The 20,924-nt window shown below is 34.8% G+C and overlaps 1 protein-coding gene across 3 annotated transcripts in view; it reads left to right on the top strand.

The window, feature by feature from the left end:
• The window catches only part of RSRC1 (arginine and serine rich coiled-coil 1), a 440,238-nt gene that overhangs the window by 38,980 nt on the left and 380,334 nt on the right, over positions 1-20,924 (top strand). The gene's annotated exons all lie outside the window — the stretch shown is intronic.

The following is a 20,924-nucleotide window of genomic DNA, read 5'->3' as shown; positions in this document are numbered from 1 at the left end:
ATGCACACTCACATATGCACTCATACACTCAGAGGAGACAAACACTCTATGAGACAGTTTAAATCTACTAATTGTATCCTGTAGACTTCAGGTATGTAGGGTGTTAGGGAAGAGGGTGATTATTGTGTATTAGACAAAATTAGGAAATTTTTCGTAAAGAATGTGATATCACATGTAGAAAAAGTAAAAAATATTTATTAATTGGAAAGAGAGTGTAACATAATTTCTGAAAATTCATTTATCTAATAAAATAGTGTGTTGAAAGTACTTCTTAAACTGTAAAGGCCAGAAAAAATGTTAGGGTTTTTAGAAGTTATTTTAATTTTTATTTCTGTATACTGTGTGTACTATAATATACTTGTGAATTTTTGTCTCTTTTATCATATTTTATTAGTTTTAGAGGTTTAAAAATATATTTAATTCTCATCTGCTCCATGCCTTGATTATCTGTTTAAGGAACAAAGGATAGCATTCCTGATGTGCTAACTTTTTCTGGTGTCCTTTTCTGAGTATTAAGGTGAAAGATTGTACTTTATTATAACAATGGAACAATTCATATTATTTCTTCAACTTGAATAATGTTGAATTTTTTTAAATTAAAAAGTAGATTAGCCTCTTATATGACTACTTCATATAAAAGTGATCTAACAAATGATCCTTTTGTAATGAAATCTAAGGAGTAAGTATCTGGGAATCGCACTTAATTCTTTACAGGGTGATGTATCCTTTTCTTGTTTTTGTAATGTTTTCCTCCTCATACACTACATGCATTGTGTTGCTCTTTTCAATTTTACAGATATTTTTCTAATCACTGAATGAAATCAGAGCTCCTATAGAATTCATTTATTTGTAATCTTTTGATTTTCCATGAACCCAAAGAAATCATTGGTGTTTCCATTAGAAAACTATTGAATAAGCCCAGTATAGCTGAGGTTATCCTAGATCCAGACTTAAATGTGGATTTTGTACTTGGAAATCCTGTAGTTTTAAAAATGAGTAAGAGTTTGACTTCTGGAATATATAGATATCTAGAAGCTAGACAATGAGTTCAGATGAGAATCTGTTTAAGGGAAATATATGAGTTTTATATTTATTCTTCTTCATTTCCACTTTAATTTTTTTTGGTGAGCTTGTTAGATATCTCTTTCATATACAAATATAATATGAAAAACTAATTCATTGTTTAAAGTTTAAACTGACCATGAAACAGTTATTGGGGAGCACTTTAATAAAACCATTTTAACATCTTATTATGAAAATTATAGAAGTGACCCAAATAGTTGATTTTGTATTTTTATTTTATTCTTTTATTAACCCAGTGATCTTTGTTTTGTCTTGTATGTAAAAATAAGAACAAAATGCTTACTTATAGAGCAATTGTTTTATTGAGGACATGTTTTTAAAAGTCAAGAAGTGAAGCTGCTTGGTAATGCTATAAATTTAAAACTGTCCTACAGCAAGACGGTACAATGCAAATATGACTTAATAAGATCACAAACTGAATTTCAGTGAAACAACCAAGATTTACATTAAATTAGGAATTTTAAAACTGATTTAGTTTGTTTTACTGAGCATTTGCTTAATAACATTTTGCCTTCTTGCAATCTTTTTAAAGACAATAATTCGTCTGTGAAATGCAGGCACATCCTCAGTAGAAAAATTGAAAGCAACAGCTCACTTTCTGAAACCACACATATAGCGATATAAAGAAATATTTCAGCTCTACAAAATTTAATAAATCATCCCATTTCCTAATTTGATCATATTAGATGCTGATGTGGAAGAAGCATTTCAAATACCATCTCCTCATTAATATACATCAGTCTGGGGAATAGAATGGAATACTTATGCAGAGATGTCACAGTTACTGTTTCTTAGTTTACTAAGTGGAACAGGTTGATGTGATACTGGGTGCTATTTGTCAATGTCTTGTTAAAATGGTTTGGGTCGAGTTATGGAGTCCAGAAAAACGGCGGCTGATAAATCAGAAGTGGATTGAGTGGACAGGAGGCAGTGATTGATACTGTGACAGGATATGAAGAAAGGAACCTTGATACTAGCATGCATGATATTGAATATGAGAAGGAAAATGGCCCTGGAGTATGGATATTATTCACGGAAATGAGAATAACAACATCAGCCTGAAAATATTGTCAGGTGAAGATTAGGATAGTCCTTGTTAGAGCATAATACTTTGTTAGAATGGTAGGGGTGAAATTATGTAAAAATTTATGTGAGAAGAATATTTTAACCTATGTCTGAAGACTCTTAAAGGTTATTTATTGGTTAAGTTAGTTTTAGCCTTGTTTCTCCAGTCTAATTTTTAAACCATTTGCTTATAAACATCCTAACTCCCAGTAAAATTAAAACATTTCTTTCTTTTAGATTACTTTAAAGAACATGTCCGTTCATATCTTGATTTTATGGAATTATGTATTTAGGGACTGAACTTATATGTGTATTATAATAGAAAATAGTATTTTCTATTCATTGGTTTTGACTCATAAAATTATATTGTTAACATTAAGCAAAAAATCTGCATTGCAAGGTTTTCAGCATATTTCAGATTAGTCATTTTGAATGGCAAATGGAGGATTCCTGACAGATAAGCCATTTCACAAAGATCAAGGCTATATACACTGAATTGTCAGTGAAATGCTAGCTGATGTTGGGAAGTTCTTGGTGGGAATCCTTGTTTTTTAAAATTCTTTTGTTTGTTTGTTTTTATTACATTTTGACCATGCCATGTGGCCTGTGTGATCTTAGTTCCCCGACTAGAGATCAAACCTGTGCCCCCTGTGGTGGAAACGCGAAGTCTTAACCACTGGACCAGGGAAGTCCATCACCCTCTTTTCTATTTTCAAAGCATAAACTGTTCCTTGTCATTTATAAGAAGCTAACCGCCAGGGCAGTCCCTAGGTGAGAATCTTTAGATTAGTATGACTTTTGTCCTTGACAGTGTATAAGTAGGAAGAGCTTCTTTTTGCTTCCTTGCGGGAAGAGTTCTATAATACTGGCAGAATAAGATGTTCTTTGGAAAGGTATTCCGTTAACTTTTATAATTACATAGTGTATGAGAGACAAAGAGATGTGCAGTTACCAAATAATTGTAATTATAATATTTTATTCTTATATATAGTATCTTTTTCTTCCTTTTAAGAACTAACACTTTGTGTCACAATTTTTAAGTATGTAATAGAACACATTTGAAATAAGGCATTGCTAAGCATTTATTCAGATGACTCAAACCAGTAGTGATTAATTCATTGATAATTTTTTCTAGCCCTTTTAAAAAACTCTGTTAAATGTGTATGTATTCTGGATTCCTCAAAACTAATTTAGTTAGATGAAAATTGTTATTTTTGGTTTTATCACCTCAGTATTTGATAAACAAATATCATTGTGTCAGCTAAATAACAATGTTTGGAACTTAGTATAATTTCTTAACTGTGCTGTTTACTGCTACATGTTTTATGAGGCTCAGCATGTGCTTCTGAATATTTGAAGAAGAAAAAGTCATTTCTAAATTATAGAATACTTTTAATTTTTTTGATATTGCTTATGTGTGGAATCTTTTTTTTTTTTTAGTTTCTGCTTTACAACAAAGTGAATCAGTTATACATATACATCTGTATATGTAATTTTTTTTATAGAATACTTTTTAAAAATAGTTTTCTGGACTTTCCCCTCCAATTCATTCTACATGTAGCAGCCAAACTGCGAATCTGATAGTACCTCCCTTATTTCAGTGGTTTTGAATACAGTCCAAAATGTTGATGAAGCCTGAAGTCCCTCTGTGATGGTTCTCCCTGTCTTTTCAATCTCATCTTTCTAATCCCAGTTATAGTTTCTCTGCAGTTCCTTTTTTTTTTTTTTTTTTTATCTCTCAGGGCCCTTAAACATGTGGTTGCTTCTTTTTGAAATGTTCTTTGCTCTCTCTCATCATCTTCTATTCATCTTTGAGGTCTTGACTTAAAGGCATTTCCTTGGATTGACTTCTCTGTCTACCCAGACAGGAATATATTCTCCTATCATAGATGGTACTCTCAGCTCATAACCCAGGATATTTAGCATGCATGCTAAAAGCTGATCCTAGTTACTGTTATAGAAACATGGGTATGTACTTGGTCTTATTAATTCCCAACTTATGGTTTGAGCTTTAAGCTCAATAATAATGACTGCTCACTTGATTCTCATTTCTATCATGGAGAAACTAATTTGAAATTATAGGAGGTGACATTAAAGACAAATAAGAAATATCATGGAAAAAGTTCTGGATCAGTCTTTCTGAATCTCAGTGTCCTCATCTATAAAATGGGTATTGAATTCATTCTAGCTCTAATTCTGTTTCTAAATTGCATGAGAATACATCTATGATGTATAGTCATTTAAATAAAAACTAATTTTTAATTCATTTTTCACTTTTGAATTTCTTAAAATCTTTATTGGAGTATAATTGCTTTACAATGGTGTGTTAGTTTCTGCTTTATAGCAAAGTGAATCAGTTATACATATACATATATCCCCATATCTCCTCCCTCTTGCATCTCCCTCCCACCCTCCCTATCCCACCCCTCTAGGTGGTCACAAAGCACTGAGCTGATCTCCCTGTGCTATGCGGCTGCTTCCCACTAGCTATCTATTTTACATTTGGTAGTGTATATATGTTCATGCCACTCTGTCACTTTGTCGCAGCTTATCTTTCCCACTCCCCGAGTCCTCAAGTCCATTGTCTCCTAGGTCTGCATGTTTATTCCTGTCTTGCCCCTAGGTTCTTCATGACCTTTTTTTTTTTTTTTAGATTCCATGTATATGTGTTATCATACAGTATTTGTTTTTCTCTTTCTGACTTACTTCACTCTGTATGACAGACTCTACATCCATCCACCTCACTACAAATAACCAATTTTTGTTTCTTTTTATGGCTGAGTAATATTCCACTGTATATATGCGCCACATCTTCTTTATCCATTCATCTGTCCATGGGCACTGAATCACAGTGTCCTCATCTATAAAATGAGTATTGAATTCATTCTAGCTCTCATTCTGTTTCTAAATTGCATGAGAATACGTCTATGATGTATAGTCATTTAAACAAAAACTAATTTTTAAATCATTTTTCACTTTTGACTTTTTTTAAAATAAATTATTTATTTTTGGCTGTGTTGGGTTTTCGTTGCTGCACATGGGCTTTCTCTGGTTGCGGCGAGTGGGGGCTATTCTTCGTTGCAGTGTATGGGCTTCTCATTGCGGTAGCTTCTCTTGTTGCGGAGCACGGGCTCTAGGCACGTGACCTTCAGTAGTTGTGGCACACGGGCTTAGTTGCTCTGCGGCATGTGGGATCTTCCCAGACCAGGGCTCGAACCCATGTCCCCTGAATTGGCAGGTGGATTCTTAACCATTGTGCCACCAGGGAAGTCCCCCACTTTTGACTTTTTAAAAAAAACTAGTGAATGTGCCTGTTATTTTACCATATTACCATGCTCCAAAAGAATAATTAAGCCCACTTCAAAGAACTAAACATTTACTTATATTGACATTCTTGCCTACTTGGTCAGCTTCTACTTGCTTCTCTACAGAACTCTCATTTGCTCTAGTATCCTGCAGGGCTTTTATTCTTTGTGCATTTGTATTGAGAATGTTCTTCATATGTAAGTTTTTGTTTATCTGATTTATAACTTTCAGAGGTGGCCATAAGGTCCTGGAGAGGTATGGATGCAGAAGTTTTAGGGTTAGAAGGTTGTTTTAGACTATTTCTTTTAGATGAGGAAACTGAGACTAGAGAAGTTAATTCCAAGGTAACCAGGTAGTGGCAGCAGAAATGGTTCCCTTAGTGTGTGGTGATTTTATGACTTCTCATTTCACAAGATGCTTTTTCCCCCTTCAGTTTTTAAAAAATTAATTAATTGATTAATTAATTAATTAATTGACTGCACTGGGTCTTGGTTGCAGCAGGTGGACTCCTTAGTTGTGGCATGCAAACTCTTAGTTGCGGCATGCATGTGGGATCTAGTTCCCTGGCCAGGGATCGAACTTGGGCCCCCTGCATTGGGAGCACAGAGTCTTAACCACTGCACCACCAGGGAAGTCCCCCTGCTCAGTTTTTAAATAGGTGTAGATCATGCAGGATCAATAGAGGAAATGAGAAAATTCCCGAGGAGCAAAGCTGAGCAACATTGTTCTTGGACAGACAGTCTGAGAATGAGCTGACTGCTTGGGGATAATAAATTGAGTGTAAAATGGTGTATAAGTACAATGGTTTATCAATTTGTTTGAAAAAATCTGTTCTATTCCTGTAAGGACACAGTTAAATAAATACGTGTTTTCTATTGTTTATTTACCTTAGGTAGTGCATATTTATAAATATTTATATTTATTTATAAATTTATTCAAAATAAAGATGAAGCCCAGACTGTGGGTCAAACCATGGATGCGGTAAGCTTTTATTCAGGTCACTACTTTTATTAGTATGCCCTTGACTGAAACCCGCAGCAGTTTTACATTGACATTCAAAACAGATGGACTTTTAATTATTAATCCTATGGAATTAATGAGCTCATTTTAAGAACAGGGTCCTCTCCCTGTGCCCCACCACCCACTTTTTTGTCAAGTTGCTTTTTAATTAGGATTTTCTCAGTTTATAGCGTATAATCCAAACTAGGCAAAAGGTGAACTGTTAAGTATGTCATGAAATCTCCAAATTTTTGAATAAAAGACTCAGTGATTTACATCGGATAAAAGATTTTATGTGGCTTTGTAGTATTGGGCTGATTAAATAAATGAATGCTATCCTTTTTGATATTCTGCTTTAAGATGATGCCCTTCCAGTTTTCAGATTATTTTAAATTAGTTTTAATACTTTCGTGTCAAAATTTGTTGTTTAGGCCCAAAAGAAATACAGTAAATATTTAGTTGGCTTAATACCTAAATTTTTAGTTGGCATAAGAACTGTATTCTCTAATGACAAAGGAGATGACATTTTCATAGACATTTCTTCTCAGTTTATTAACTGAAGTGCAATTCTAGTTATTTTGTTCATGACTCACATGGAACACTTGGCAGCCCATCTAAAATTGGGGCACAGATTTCTACCTAGGATGGCAGCTGCATCGTGAGGAACTCTTTCTGGGGAGTTCTGAATTGACTGAATGGACCCATTATCTGTTAGCTAAGTTATGGCTACTTTTCTGGTTTTGGGCCAAGTTTCACTGTTGTACGGAGTGGGGTCATTACTCTAAACCAGCTGAGTGGAGGATCTGTCCATTTTGATTTTCTGTTGCTCCTCTTCAATGGTAGAGATGACCAGAAATTGACTGGACTTCTTTATGTAGTATTCAGTGTATCAGGTTAAAGACATTTAATACATGCTTTTGGTTGAGATGATTTCATTATCGCAGTTGCTGAATTTCTTGCTATTTCTTGTGCCTCATTTACAGGGGAGCAAAAGAGGAAAATCAGGAGAATGGTATGTAGGGAATGCTCTGTTTCCTGGGCAGAGCCCAGGCCAGAATTTACTGTGGTAGCTTCTCATAGACACTACTGTTGGCTATGACTAACTGCCAACATGTTTTGTTGGGTGATCCTTGGAGGTTGGCAGACACTTAAAGTAGTCCCTGCTCTAGACAAGCTTATTGTCATAAGATTTGCTTTTTGATTTTTCTTTATATCTTTGTATACTTATTGTTTTATATCATTATGGTAAAAGCAAAGGTAGAAAATAATGTTTACCATATTCTATGACCTGGTGTAGGTGGATAAGGATAATTTATTGAGAATGAAATTAGTTATTTCTCTTACTCATTCCTATAAAACTGCAGAACTGTGGTGTCTTGCCAAAAAAAATTGATAATGATTACTTAAATACCAAAGTAATTTAAAAGTAGGTAAATTGTTGTATGTTTTTATAATGCTGTTGATTATAAGTAAAGGAGTCCTTAATTATGCCCTTTATTTTGTTTCCTTTGTATTTCACTCATTGTTTGATGAGGAAGGATGTAGAGTATGTATTTATAAATCTCTTTCTTAAAGGGTCATAACATTTATTTCATAGAGACAGTGCTTAATATTTGAGTTGATATTTGTGTGGGATTTAAGATAGTGGTCTAGTTTCATTCCTTTTCAGGTGGCTGTCCAATTTCCCAGCACCATTTCTTGAAGAGACTGTCCTTTCCCCATTGTGTATTTTTGGCTCCTTTGTCATAAATTAATTGACCATATATGTGTGGGTTTATTTTGGGGCTCTCTACTGTGTTACCTGTTTTTATGCCAATACCAAACTGTTTTGATGACTGTAGTGTTGTAATGGAGTTTGGAATCAGAAAGTGTGGTGTGTCCAGCTTTGTTTTCTTTCTCAAAATTGCTTTGGCTGTTTTGGGTCTTTTGTGGTTCCATACCAATTTTAGGATTATTTGTTCTATATCTGTGAAGAATGACATTGGAATTTTGATAGGGATTGCATTGAATCTGTAGATTACTTTGGGAAGTATGGACATTTTAACAAAATTCTTCCAACCCATTAGTACTGAGTATCTTTGAATTTATTTGCGTCTTCAGTTTTTTTCATCAGTGTCTTAGCTTTAATGCACAGGTCTTTCACTTCCTTGGTTAAATTTATTCCTAGATATTTTATTCTTATTGATGCAATTGCAAATGGGATTGTTTTCTTAACTTCTCTTTCTGATAGTTCATTATTAATGTATATAAATAGAACACATTTTTTTGTATATTAATTTTGTATCCTGCAACTTTACTGAATTTATTTTATTAGTTCTAACAGTTTTTTGATGGAGTCTCCAGGGTTTTTTAATGTATAAAATAATGCCATCTGAAAATAGTGACAGATTTACTTATTTTCCAATTTGGATGCCTTTTTTTTTTTTTCTTGCCTAATTGCTCTGGCTAGGACTTCCAATACTATGTTGAATAAAAGTGGCAAGAGTGGGCATCCTTGTCTTGTTCCTGATCTTAGAAGAAAAGCTTTCAGTTTTTCACCATTGATGAAATGGTGTTATTAACTATGAGTTTGTCATATTTGACCTTTATTATGTTGAGGTACATTCCCTTTATACCCACTTTGTTGAGAATTTTTCTCATAAATGGATGTTGAATTTTGTCAAGTGCTTTTTCTGGATTTATTGAGATGATCATGGTTTTTAGCCTTCATTTTGTCATTGTGGTGTAACACATTGACTGATTTGCAGATGTTGAACCATCCTTGAATCCCTGGAAGAAATTCCAATTGATCATGGTTAATGATCCTTTTAATGTATTGTTCAATTTGGTTTGCTTGTATTTTCTTCTTGAGGATTTTTTTCATCTATGTTCCTTAGGGATATTGGTGTAATTTTCTTTACTTGTGGTATCCTTGTCTGGTTTTGTTGGCAGGGTAATGATGGCCTTATAAAATGAGTTTGGAAAAGTTCCCTCCTCTTCTGTTTTTGGAAGAGTTTTAGAAAGATTGGTATTAATTCTTCTTTGAGCGTTTGGTAGAATTCACCAGTGAAGCTGTCTAGTCCTGGACTTTTGTCTTTGGGGGCGGGGTGGGGGGGTTTGATTACGAATTCAATCTTTTTAATAGTAATTGGTCCACACACATTTTCTCTTTCATCTTGATTCAGTCTTGGTAGGTTGTATGTTTCTAGTAATTTATCCCTTTTTTCTAGGTTATCTCTTTGTGGGTTTTTAAAAAATACTTAGGATAAACTTTATGTTCACAGAGATTAGATATGAAATTGATATGTAAAGATACTTTTGCCAAATCCAATTAGTCTTTATTTTTTTAAAGTTAAATATGTGAAGGATATTTTACCCTGTAATCTTTCTTCCATAAGTTTTTGTTGATGTATATAGTAAGTTTTTTCCTCAGAGGATTATTTTGACAAGAAATAAGGAACCTTTTGGCATTATCTACTCTATAAATTATTTTCTTTTATTTTCTTCTCCAATCTAGATTTTTAAGAGTTTTTGTTGGTTCTGTTATTCTCTTATTTTTGTGAAATAATCTATGTTCACACTCTATCACTACCTGTTGCCTTTGGAATTTATGCATTTTGAGCCAGTTACCTTTCAGCATTATTTTCAAGCTAAGGATTCCAACGTCTTATGGTTTACCTTCACATGGAAGGACCCCCCAACCCTTACCTTCTTAATAATTTTATTTTCACTTATATGTGTTGCCTGGCTCTTGTCAAAAGATGGTTTTGTATGAAATAGACTGAGGTAGTGTTTTCTTTTCTGTTTCCAATATGCTTTCTGTTAATGGCCACTATTACAGTTGGCCTTTCTGACTATAACAGCACATTGGAAATGTTACTCTTCATGAAACAGTATATAATGACTACCAGATTTCTTTTCAGATCTCTCTTATTTTATGAGTATAGTAATGCTTTCTCGTTTATGAGTTTTCCTTATTTGAAATTCAGATATAATGTAGCTTTACTTCTGTACTGTATATGTTTTTCAGAACCTCTGCTGGACATCTGGGTCACTTGTTTCCACCTTTGTTCTTCTGCCAGTTGCTTCTTAGGGGATTGGTCACATACATATTAAGTGTCATGAAAATATATTATAGATTATCATCGAGCTATGTGTATTACCATGTGGTATTTGTATCCCTTATGATATTGGGCAAGAAGAGATTAAAAAGAATGTTGTTTGTACTGTCAGAGCTGTTACTGCCAAGGTTGATGTCTAGTAGTGCTATGCATAAAGTGCCATGACAGTGTAAAATGAAAGGCATATTGTCAGCTCAGATTCCAAAGAGGAAGGGACTCTTCTTGCCAAAGAGGATTTAAAATGATTCTCCCGTCATCAAATTTGTGGAATACAGACTAAGGAAGCAGAACTTTCAGGTTAGAGACCAGAGACCTGTAGTGTCACAAAGCATTCCTACTAATTTGTAAAACTGGCAACTAGAGTTTTGTAACAAGTGTTTTTTAAAAAGCAAAGCTTTTTCCTAGAAATTAATAGGTACCAATTTGTTTTTTAAGCTATTTTGAGGAAGTCTGTAAGCAAAGTCTAAGAATGGACCTTCATATAAGGTGTGAATAAATTACTGTAGACAGTAATAAAGTGGAAAAAGACTTTCAAAAGAAGTCCACAGCTTGTATTCCATGCTTTTCTCAAAAGATAGAGAAAATTTCAGGTTTATCTGCTGGTCAAAAGCAGAAAAATCTGGTTGGTGGTTGATTCTTTAACTTTTCTTTGATCACATCAAATGTAGAATGTCGAAAGGAGGATCTGATGAAAACCGTGGATCTTCTTCCCAGATAATTTCATATATTTACATACAAAATTTTTAATTTACCCCTTGCGGGTGTTAATTGACATCCTAAAATTGCATCTTAAAACTAGGTAAGAACATTTTTGTCAATGTTAGAAACAGTCACAATTGAACTTAAATGACTATGCAGTTATAAATGTCTATGAGCTAAAAGAGGTGGCAGGTCCTTCCCAGTAATTATCTACTTCCTTCCCTTTCTATTTTAGCCCTATTATTGTCTGTTTCAGCCTCAGCAGTACATTTTCTCTTAATTTCAAAGACAAATTGAAAAGTATAGCTTATTACCAATTTAGGGTAGGGAAATGCCTTTGGTGGCTATTTAGTGCTCTTTGTTGCATGTGTTTTTATTTTAGTGAATGTAAAACATATTTATGAAGCGTTATAAGTTGTCTTGCAATCCCATTAAAAAAAATAAGATTATGGACTTGCCTCGCAGTGGTTAAGAATCCACCTGCCAGTGCAGGGGACACAGGTTTGAGCCCTGGTCCGGGAAGGTCCCACATGCCGCAGAGCAACTAAGCCCATGCGCCACAACTACTGAGCCTGCGCTCTAGAGCCCACGTGCCACAACTACTGAAGCCCACACATCTAGAGCCCGTGCTCCACAATAAGAGAAGCCACCACAATGAGAAGCCCGCATACCGCAACAAAGAGTAGCCTCCACTCACCACAACTAGAGAAAGCCCGCACGCAGCAATGAAGACCCAACGCAGCAATCAATCAATCAATCAATCAATCAAACAAACAAGATTTTGAGTTCCTTATCCAAGAATTCTCCTACCATGAGGATTTTCAAGAACTTAATTTTGACAGTTTGAGAGAATAGTTTATTATCCACGAAATCTCTATTATATTGTACTTACCTTCATTGTAGAATTTTGGGTTTTTTTGTACAATCTCCAGTTTTTCTTTCTTTTGATTTTTGTTAGGTTTGACATTTCCCTGCCCTCTTCATATTGGAAGATTCCAGTATTTGTTTATTATACTAGACAACTTATAAAAATATTAAATGAGATTGATCCTATAGTCATTTTGGAATAGTTCATTGTGGACTTCTTTTGGAGTACTTTATTCTTCCAACAGACCATTGAAGAAAATTTCATTTTCTCCAAACTCTCCTCCATTTGTGTCTCAGATTACCAGAGTTTTCTTTAAGACAAGGATCAAGTCATCAGTTCCTAATGGTAGATTTCAATAAATCCTAACAGTAGATTCAGTAGATTGAATAAAGGATTTATTTCTCCATTTCCAACACAGGTATTTTTAAAAACTAGTGTACTTAGGACCTTTGTTTCAGCGGATTTTGAAAGTCAAAAAAGTAACCTTTGTTTGATCTAAAAAATTATCCCCAGAAGGAGTTGTGTGCATTGTCAGGTATATGGTAGACCAAACCAACTCTAAGCCTGATTTGCAGGATGTTGGTTCTGGTTGATTGCTTGGAGTCTTGGGAGGGAATATTGCAAAAAAAAATTATTAATATGCCTTAAAAGATTATCTTATACTTAATCTTATAAAGTATTTGAAGGAGGTTCAGGTTGGTTTTAAAATTATTCATTGCAGCATTATTTACAGTAGTCAGGATAAGGAAATAACCTAAGTGTCCATCAATGGATGAATGGATAAAGGTGTGGAATAGTTTATAAAAAAGAGTGGAATCTTGCCATTTGTGACAACACAGATGGACCTTGAGGGCATTATACTAAGTGATATAAGTCAAAGACAAATATTATATGATTTCACTTATATGTGGACTCTAAAAAAGCAAAACAAAACCAAACAAACAAAAAAAGCCAAGCTCATAGATACAGAGAACAGATTGATGGTTGCCAGTGGTGGGGGAGAGGTTAAATGTGTTAAGGGAGTTAAAAGGTAGAAACTTCTGATTATAAAATAACTAAGTTATGGGAATGTACTGTACAGCATGGTGACTGTAGTTAATAATAATCTATTGCATAGCTGAAAGTTGCTAAGAGTAAATCTTGAAGTTCTTATTACAAGAAAACAAATTTTTTGTTACTGTGTATGTTTATGGATGTTAAGTAGACTTATTGCAGTGATTATTTTGCATTTTATACAAATACCAAATCATTATGTTGTGCACCTGAACCTAATGTAAGCTATGTGTCAGTTATACCTTAATAAAAAATGTATTTATCAGATATGGCCTTTTCACTTTTCTAGAAAAGATTGAAGAATGGTATGTGAAAGAATAATATATTAAATATTCCACATTAAGCATTTTTATCTTCTAGGAGGTGGTATGGTGTGGCATGGCCCTTTTGATGCCACTTTAAGAATAAACATGTTAGGGACTTCCCTGGTGGCGCAGTGGATAAGACTCTGCACACCCAATGCAGGGGGCCTGGGTTCGATCCCTGGTCAGGTAACTAGATCCCACATGCATGCCACAACTAACAGTTCGCATGCCACAACTAAGGAGCCCGCCAGCCGAACGAAACTAAGGATCCCATGTGTCACAGCTAAGGAGCTGGAGAGCCATTAATAAGGAGCCCTGGAGCTGCAACTAAGGAGCACGCCTTCTGCAACTAAGACCCGGCGTAGTCAAATAAATAAATATTTAATTTAAAAAAAAGAATAAATATGTTGAAGTATTTGGCTTGGCCATAAAGTTCATTCAGGTTTTTCTGTAAGATGTTGCAGAAAAACCGGAACAAACTTTTTGGTCAACCCAATAAAAGACTTGGAGCATTGTTTATTACTCTTATATGAAACATATTTTGGAATTTACTCTCTACTCAGTTGTTTAAATTCTTAGAAATTAAGGTTTGTACGTGATTAGGTTCAGGTCTATCAAGAAATCAGTAATTTGAAGATTTCTTTTTGGTGATAGTGATTGAATTAAGTGTTGTGTTACTGTCATAGTATTCTCTTAACTTTTTAGCAGTCATGATCTCCGATACTCTTAAAGGAAATGAAGAAAACAAAAAGCAATGGATTTTTGGGCTTCCCTGGTGGCGCAGTGGTTGAGAGTCTGCCTGACGATGCAGGGGGACACGGGTTCATGCTCTGGTCCGGGAAGATCCCACATGCTGTGGAGCAGCTAGGCCCGTGAGCCATGGCCGCTGAGCCTGCGTGTCCGGAGCCTGTGCTCCGCAATGGGAGAAGCCACAACAGTGAGAGGCCCGCGTACCGCAAAAACAAAAACAAAAACAAAAAAAAACAACAATGGATTTTTAAATCATAGGTAAGAAAGTAGGAAGGGACCTTATAGAGAAGGCTTCCATGATATCCTAAAGCTCTATCCACTAAAGAGGATATTACCAAGCTCTAATTGACTACTTGGGGAAATTAAACTTAATATGACAAAGCTAAAGGCTCTTAAGTTATCATTAAAGGCACATATCTGATACTTTGATGGCTTTTATTATTATTAGCTTTGAAAACTAAAAATATGACTCTGAATCTGTGTAGTTACACTTTGTGTGTATGTGTGTGTATGTAGTTACACTTTGAGCTGCATCTATATGGTTTTCTGACATTCTTTTTTGTTTGTTTTAAATTTTTATTTTATATTGGAGTATAGTTGATTAACACTGTATTTTAGTTTCAGCAAAGTGATTCAGTTATACATATACATGTATCTATTCTTTTTCAAATTCTTTTCCCATTTAGGTTACTACGGAGTACTGAGCAGAGTTCCCTGTGCTGTATAGTAGGTCCTTGTTGATTATCTGTTTTAAATATAAGCAGTGTGTGTACTGACATTCTTTTTAAAAGTGCTTTTTAGTGTCTCTCCTATTGGCACTTTGTAAAATCTGTCAAAGAATATAAATACATGCATTTTATTTAAAAATTTTAAGGGGTTGTAGATAGAATAAAATACTTTCTTAAATTGATTTTTCAGAAATTTATTTCTAGCTAATTCATTGATTTTTTTAAATTAAGATAATTTCCAACATATTCAAGAGTAGGTGACTAATAATGTATACTCATTACTTGGATTCAACAATGACTAAGATTTTTGCCATGGCTGCTGCAGCTGGGGCAGTGGTGGTGGTGGTAGTGATGGTGTTGGTGCTGCATCTTCTCCTTCTCCCCCCACCCCCCTCCTCCTTTTCCTTCTCATCTGTCTTTTCTTTGCTGAAGTATTTCAAAGCAGATTTGGGCATTGTGTTATTTCACCCACATACCTTCATTTTGCAGCTCAATAAAATATGAAAATTTTCTTAACATGACACAGTGCCATTATTAAATTTGTTTTGATACTGATTTTTTTAGCCATCTACTCAATGTTCTTGCATATGCCTACTTCCACATTTAAGCCACTCTCACACTTCAGGAAATCTGTGTTCTACATCTTTAAAAAATTTTCTGTTTTCCAAAGAGCTAACTTTAAATTTGTCCTTGACCACAAGGTATCAGTCTTCACTTCTCTGTAGCTTGGAAAAAATTACTTTTTCATATGGTTAAGTAGTATACAGTAAATAGCCTCCAAATAAATTTTAAAAATCTTCTTGATTGAATAATACACTGGTTTCTTACTATGTTGCTGGCTTGTTCAAAATTTTTTTCAAATGCAAAAATGTAGGTTTTGGAAGTATTGTTTCAGTTGAACAATATGAGAAATTCTTGTATTATTGTATGGCTGTGTAATAAAACTAATTATGTTTTATATAGCCTAGAAGCGCTTCTTAAATTATCTGTAGTAAAGGGCATTTTTTTTCTCCTAAATTTTCAATCCATTTCAGACTAATATTTTAAGAAATTAATAAAAAATATTGTATTTCTATCAAATCACTGTACAGTTGACCCTTGAACAACACAGGGGTTAGGGGCACCAACCACCCTTGCCGTCAAAAATCTGAGTATTACTTTCCAGTTGGCCTTCTGTATCTGTGGATTCAACCAAGTGGGGATTGTGTAGTACTGTAGTACATATTTATTGAAAAAAATCCTCCTATAAGTGGACCCACACAGTTCAAACCTGTGTTGTTCAAGGGTAAACTGTGACGGTTTCCAATCTCTTAGTCTCAATTTCTTTATCCTATTGTGAAATGTAATAGTTCATGGACTGGCACTGGTCTCTTTTTGAGTAGCTATGAAATGTTACTGTTAAACATGGTAATTGATAGCATTTATTTATCATTTGGGATTGTTTCAGAGATACTTTCCAGGAACGAATAAACCATGTGCTTCTCATGTATTTCCATTTATCTATCCCTTTTTTTTAGCTCTCCTGGTTTGGGGGTTCAAGACTGTTTGCAAGCATTATATGAATAATTGTATGGGGTCATTGGATTGTTACTTGGGCTGAAGGAGCAACTTGATCATTCTCCTTATAAAATGTACAAGACCCAAATGTGTACTTGAAAGGTGTATGTGTAGGGTGTGGAGGTATGGTTGGAAGCCTTATACATGAGTCAGAGAAACAACACAGTAAAATAGCAATACTGTTAGACCAGGCGTTACAAGACCTGGATTTTGATCCCTTTTCCGTGACTTAGAAGCAATATGATCTTGACCTCTATCTGTTTATTCATCCGTAAATTGTTACTACTAACTATTCTGCGTACTTTGCAAAGTTTTGAGCATCATAATCTTGTCTTTAAATCATTTGTTTTTTCTCTAGAAGTCCTCAGCAGCAAGATGTTTATGGGTTTCATTTTAGTTCTCTAGAACTGAATTGTCTCAGCTACTCTATGCATATGCTCTGCTTTCAAGTTACTACTTCTAGCTTCTTTGACGAGTATTCTTTTCTATACCTTATAGCCTCTTTTTATTCCTAAACGTTTGTAATATGGCACACTCAGTGGTCATCAGTGCTTTTTTGGTATCTCTGTTTTAGCTTTTGTTCTTTCTTCTAACTGCATCATTTTCTTAGTATATCCTGGTTCAAATTCCTGAGTGAGGGAATCTAATTGGCTCAGCTAGTAACTCTTATATGTTGATGAGCTACACCAAAGTTTGCGGGACAGCCTGTGGACTGACTTCCTTTAGATGAGATAGTCTCATCGGGGTAAGTCACCTGTGGTTGGGCTATATCTTGGTATGGAGCCTGGCAGGTTCTGCTCCTGGTAGGAGTGGCATGGTTGATGCAAGTGCTATGGTCCAAGTGAACAGATGGACTTTAGTAAAAGGAAGTAAAACTCTTCAAGATGAATAAAGGCATATTCACGTAAACCTATTTGAGGGAAAATATTTGGAAGAAAGGGGAAGTTACATATTTGAGAAAATTAAGCATACAGACACCTTTTAGGAAATGCCATATTGATTGTATTCCCATTAAAATGCACTGCAGTTAGGAGGTCTTCTGTGATTTTTATCTTTAATCTTCTACATTTCTGTTAACACTTAATAACTTTTCAAATAAAAAGCCCTTTTAAGTGCCTTCTCTTGTGTAAACTCTGTTCCAAAAAGTTTACAGTTAATTTTAGGATTAACTGTAGGAAAAGCAAAGTTATAAAGGACCAAGTTGTAGAGCTGAATTGTTCTTGCCAACTGCTAGTACTGTTTAAAGGACGGGGTAGATTAAAGGCTGGATGTTTTAAATTGAATCATAATTGGTAGAAAGACCTGCCACTTATTTTAGACATCCTTTTAATTAAGGTGGTTCCATTTATTGCATCAGTAGAAGATTATGTTACTTATTCTCTTTTTTCCCCTTAGCATAAAACCAAAGAGAAGGATAGAATTTACTTCATATTTTAGGAAAAGCACAAAGCTGAGGATTTCTGACTTGAACACACCTAAAAATGATAAACATTATTTGGAGCAGCAAAGACTATATAAGAACTTGAAATGTTCTTCTAAACATAGTTATATAATTTGCTGATGTAAATGAAGATCTTCATTTAATAAGCTGTCTGCTTCCATTTGCCTGTTCCACAAAATATTTATTGAGGTGATGTGTTAGGTATGGTAGTAGGCCTTGATGTCCACATAGCAGAGCCTGTAAGAAAGGGTTGTTTCTTGCTCTAGAGTGTTAGTTGGAGTGGGAAAGCATTTTTTTTTTTTTTTTTTTTTTTGCTGTACGCGGGCCTCTCACTGTTGTGGCCTCTCCCGTTGCGGAGCACAGGCTCCGGACGCACAGGCTCAGCGGCCATGGCTCACGGGCCCAGCCGCTCCGCGGCATATGGGATCCTCCCAGACCGGGGCACAAACCCGTATCCCCTGCATCGGCAGGCGGACTCTCAACCACTGTGCCACCAGGGAGGCCTGGAAAGCATTTTTTAAAATTGAGATCTAATTCACAATATAATGTTGGTTTAGTTTTAGGTGCACAACATAATGACTTGATATATGTATATATTATGAAATAATTACCAAGTAAGTTTAGTTAACATTCACCACACAGTTACAATTTTTTTTCTTGTGATGAGAACTTTTAAGATCTACTCTCTTAGCAACTTTAAATATACAGTACACTATTGTTAACTGTAGCCACCGTGTTGTACATTATATCCCTAGGACATTTTATCTTAAAACTGGAGGTTTGCACCTTCTGACCACCATCACCTATTTCACCCAGTCCCATACCCCACCCCTGGCAACCACCAATCCATTCTCTGTATCTATGAGTTCTTTTTTCTTTTAGATTCTATATATGTCATATCATATAGTATTTGTCTTTTTCTGACTTAATTTCATTTAGCATAATGCCCTTGAGGTCCATCTATGTTGTCCTAAATGGCAGGATATCTTTCTTTTTTATGGCTGAAAAATATTCCATTTTATATATATATATGTGTGTGTGTGTGTGTGTGTGTGTATACACACACACACATAGAATACATCTCACACATTTTTATCCATTCATCCACTGATGAACACTTAGGTTGTTTCCATGTCTTGGCTATTGTAAATAATGCTGCAATGAAACATGCAGTGCAGATGTCTTTTCGAGATAGTGATTTCTTTTCCTACGGAAAAATACCCAGAAATGGCATTTTTAGATCATATGGTAGTTCTATTTTTAATTTTTTAAGGAACTGCCATAGTGTTTTCCATAGTGACTGCACGAATTTACATTCCCACCAACAGTGTACAAGAGTTATCTTTTTCTCCATATGCTTGCTAATAGTTATTTCTAGTCTTTTTCCTAATAAATACTGTAACAGGTGATATGTGATGCCTCACTGTGGTTTTGATTTGCATTTCTATGATGATTAGTGATGTTGAAAACCTTTTCATGTATCTGTTGGCCATTTGTATGTCTTCTTGGAAAAATGTCCATTTAGATCCTCTTCCCGTTTTTTAATCAGATTTTTTTTCTGTTGAGTTGGATGAGTTCTTTATATATTTTAGATATAAACTCATTATCAGATACGTGATTTGCAAATATTTTCTTTCATTCCATCATTTGCTTTTTCATTTTTTTGGTGGTTTTCTTTGCTCTACGTAAACTTTTTAGTTTGATGTAGTCCCACTTGTTGACTTTTGTTTTTGTTGCCTTTGCTTTTGGTATCAAATCCAAAAAATCATTGCCAAGACTGATGTCCAGGAGATTACCTCTTATGTTTTCCTCTAGGAGTTTTATGATTTCACGTCTTATGTTCAGGTGTTTAATCCATTTTGTGTTGATTTTTGTGTGTGGTTTGAAATGGTGGTCCACTTTCATTCCGTTCATGTGGCTGTCCCAATTTTCCCAACACCATTTCTTGAAGAGACTGTCCTTTCCCCATTGTGTATTTTTGGCTCCTTTGTCATAAATTAATTGACCGTATATGTGTGGGTTTATTTTGGGGCTCTCTACTGTGTTCCATTGATTTGTATGTCTGTTTTTATGCCAATACCAAACTGTTTTGATGACTGTAGCGTTGTAATGGAGTTTGGAATCAGAAAGTGTGGTGTGTCCAGCTTTGTTTTCTTTCTCAAAATTGCTTTGGCTGTTTTGGGTCTTTTGTGGTTCCATACCAATTTTAGGATTATTTGTTGTATTTCTGTGAGGAATGCCATTGGAATTTTGATAGGGATTGCATTGAATCTGTAGATTACTTTGGGAAGTATGGACATTTTAACAGAATTCTTCCAACCCATTAGCACTGAATATCTTTTGATTTATTTGTGTCTTCAGTTTTTTTCATCAGTGTCTTTTAGCTTTTAGTGTATAGGTCTTTCACTTCCTTGGTTAAATTTATTTCTAGATACTTTATTCTTATTGATGTAAGTGCAAATGGGATTGTTTTCTTAATTTCTCTTTCTGATAGTTCATTATTAGTATATATAAATGCAACACTTTTTTGTGTACTGATTTTGTATACAGCAATGTCATTGAATTCATTGATTAATTCTAACAGTTTTTTGGGATAGAGTTTGTTTTGTTTTTTGTTTTTTTTTTTCTTTTTTTCGTTTTTTTTTTTGCTTTATAACAAATTTAATCAGTTATACATATACATATGTTCCCATATCCCCTCCCTTTTGCGTCTCCCTCCCACCCTCCCTATCCCACCCCTCCAGGCGGTCACAAAGCACCGAGCTGATCTCCCTGTGCTATGCGGCTGCTTCCCACTAGCTATCTACCTTATGTTTGGTGGTGTATATATGTCCATGCTGCTCTTTCACTTTGTCACAGCTTACCCTTCCCCCTCCCCATATCCTCAAGTCCATTCTCTAGTAGGTCTGTGTCTTTATTCCTGTCTTACCCCTATGTTCTTCATGACATTTTTTTTCTTAAATTCCATAT

Source organism: Mesoplodon mirus, assembly GCF_964341445.2.
Source record: "Mesoplodon mirus genome assembly, chromosome: 6".
Lineage (NCBI taxonomy): Eukaryota > Metazoa > Chordata > Mammalia > Artiodactyla > Ziphiidae > Mesoplodon > Mesoplodon mirus.
This window is presented reverse-complemented; position numbering and strand designations above follow the sequence as displayed.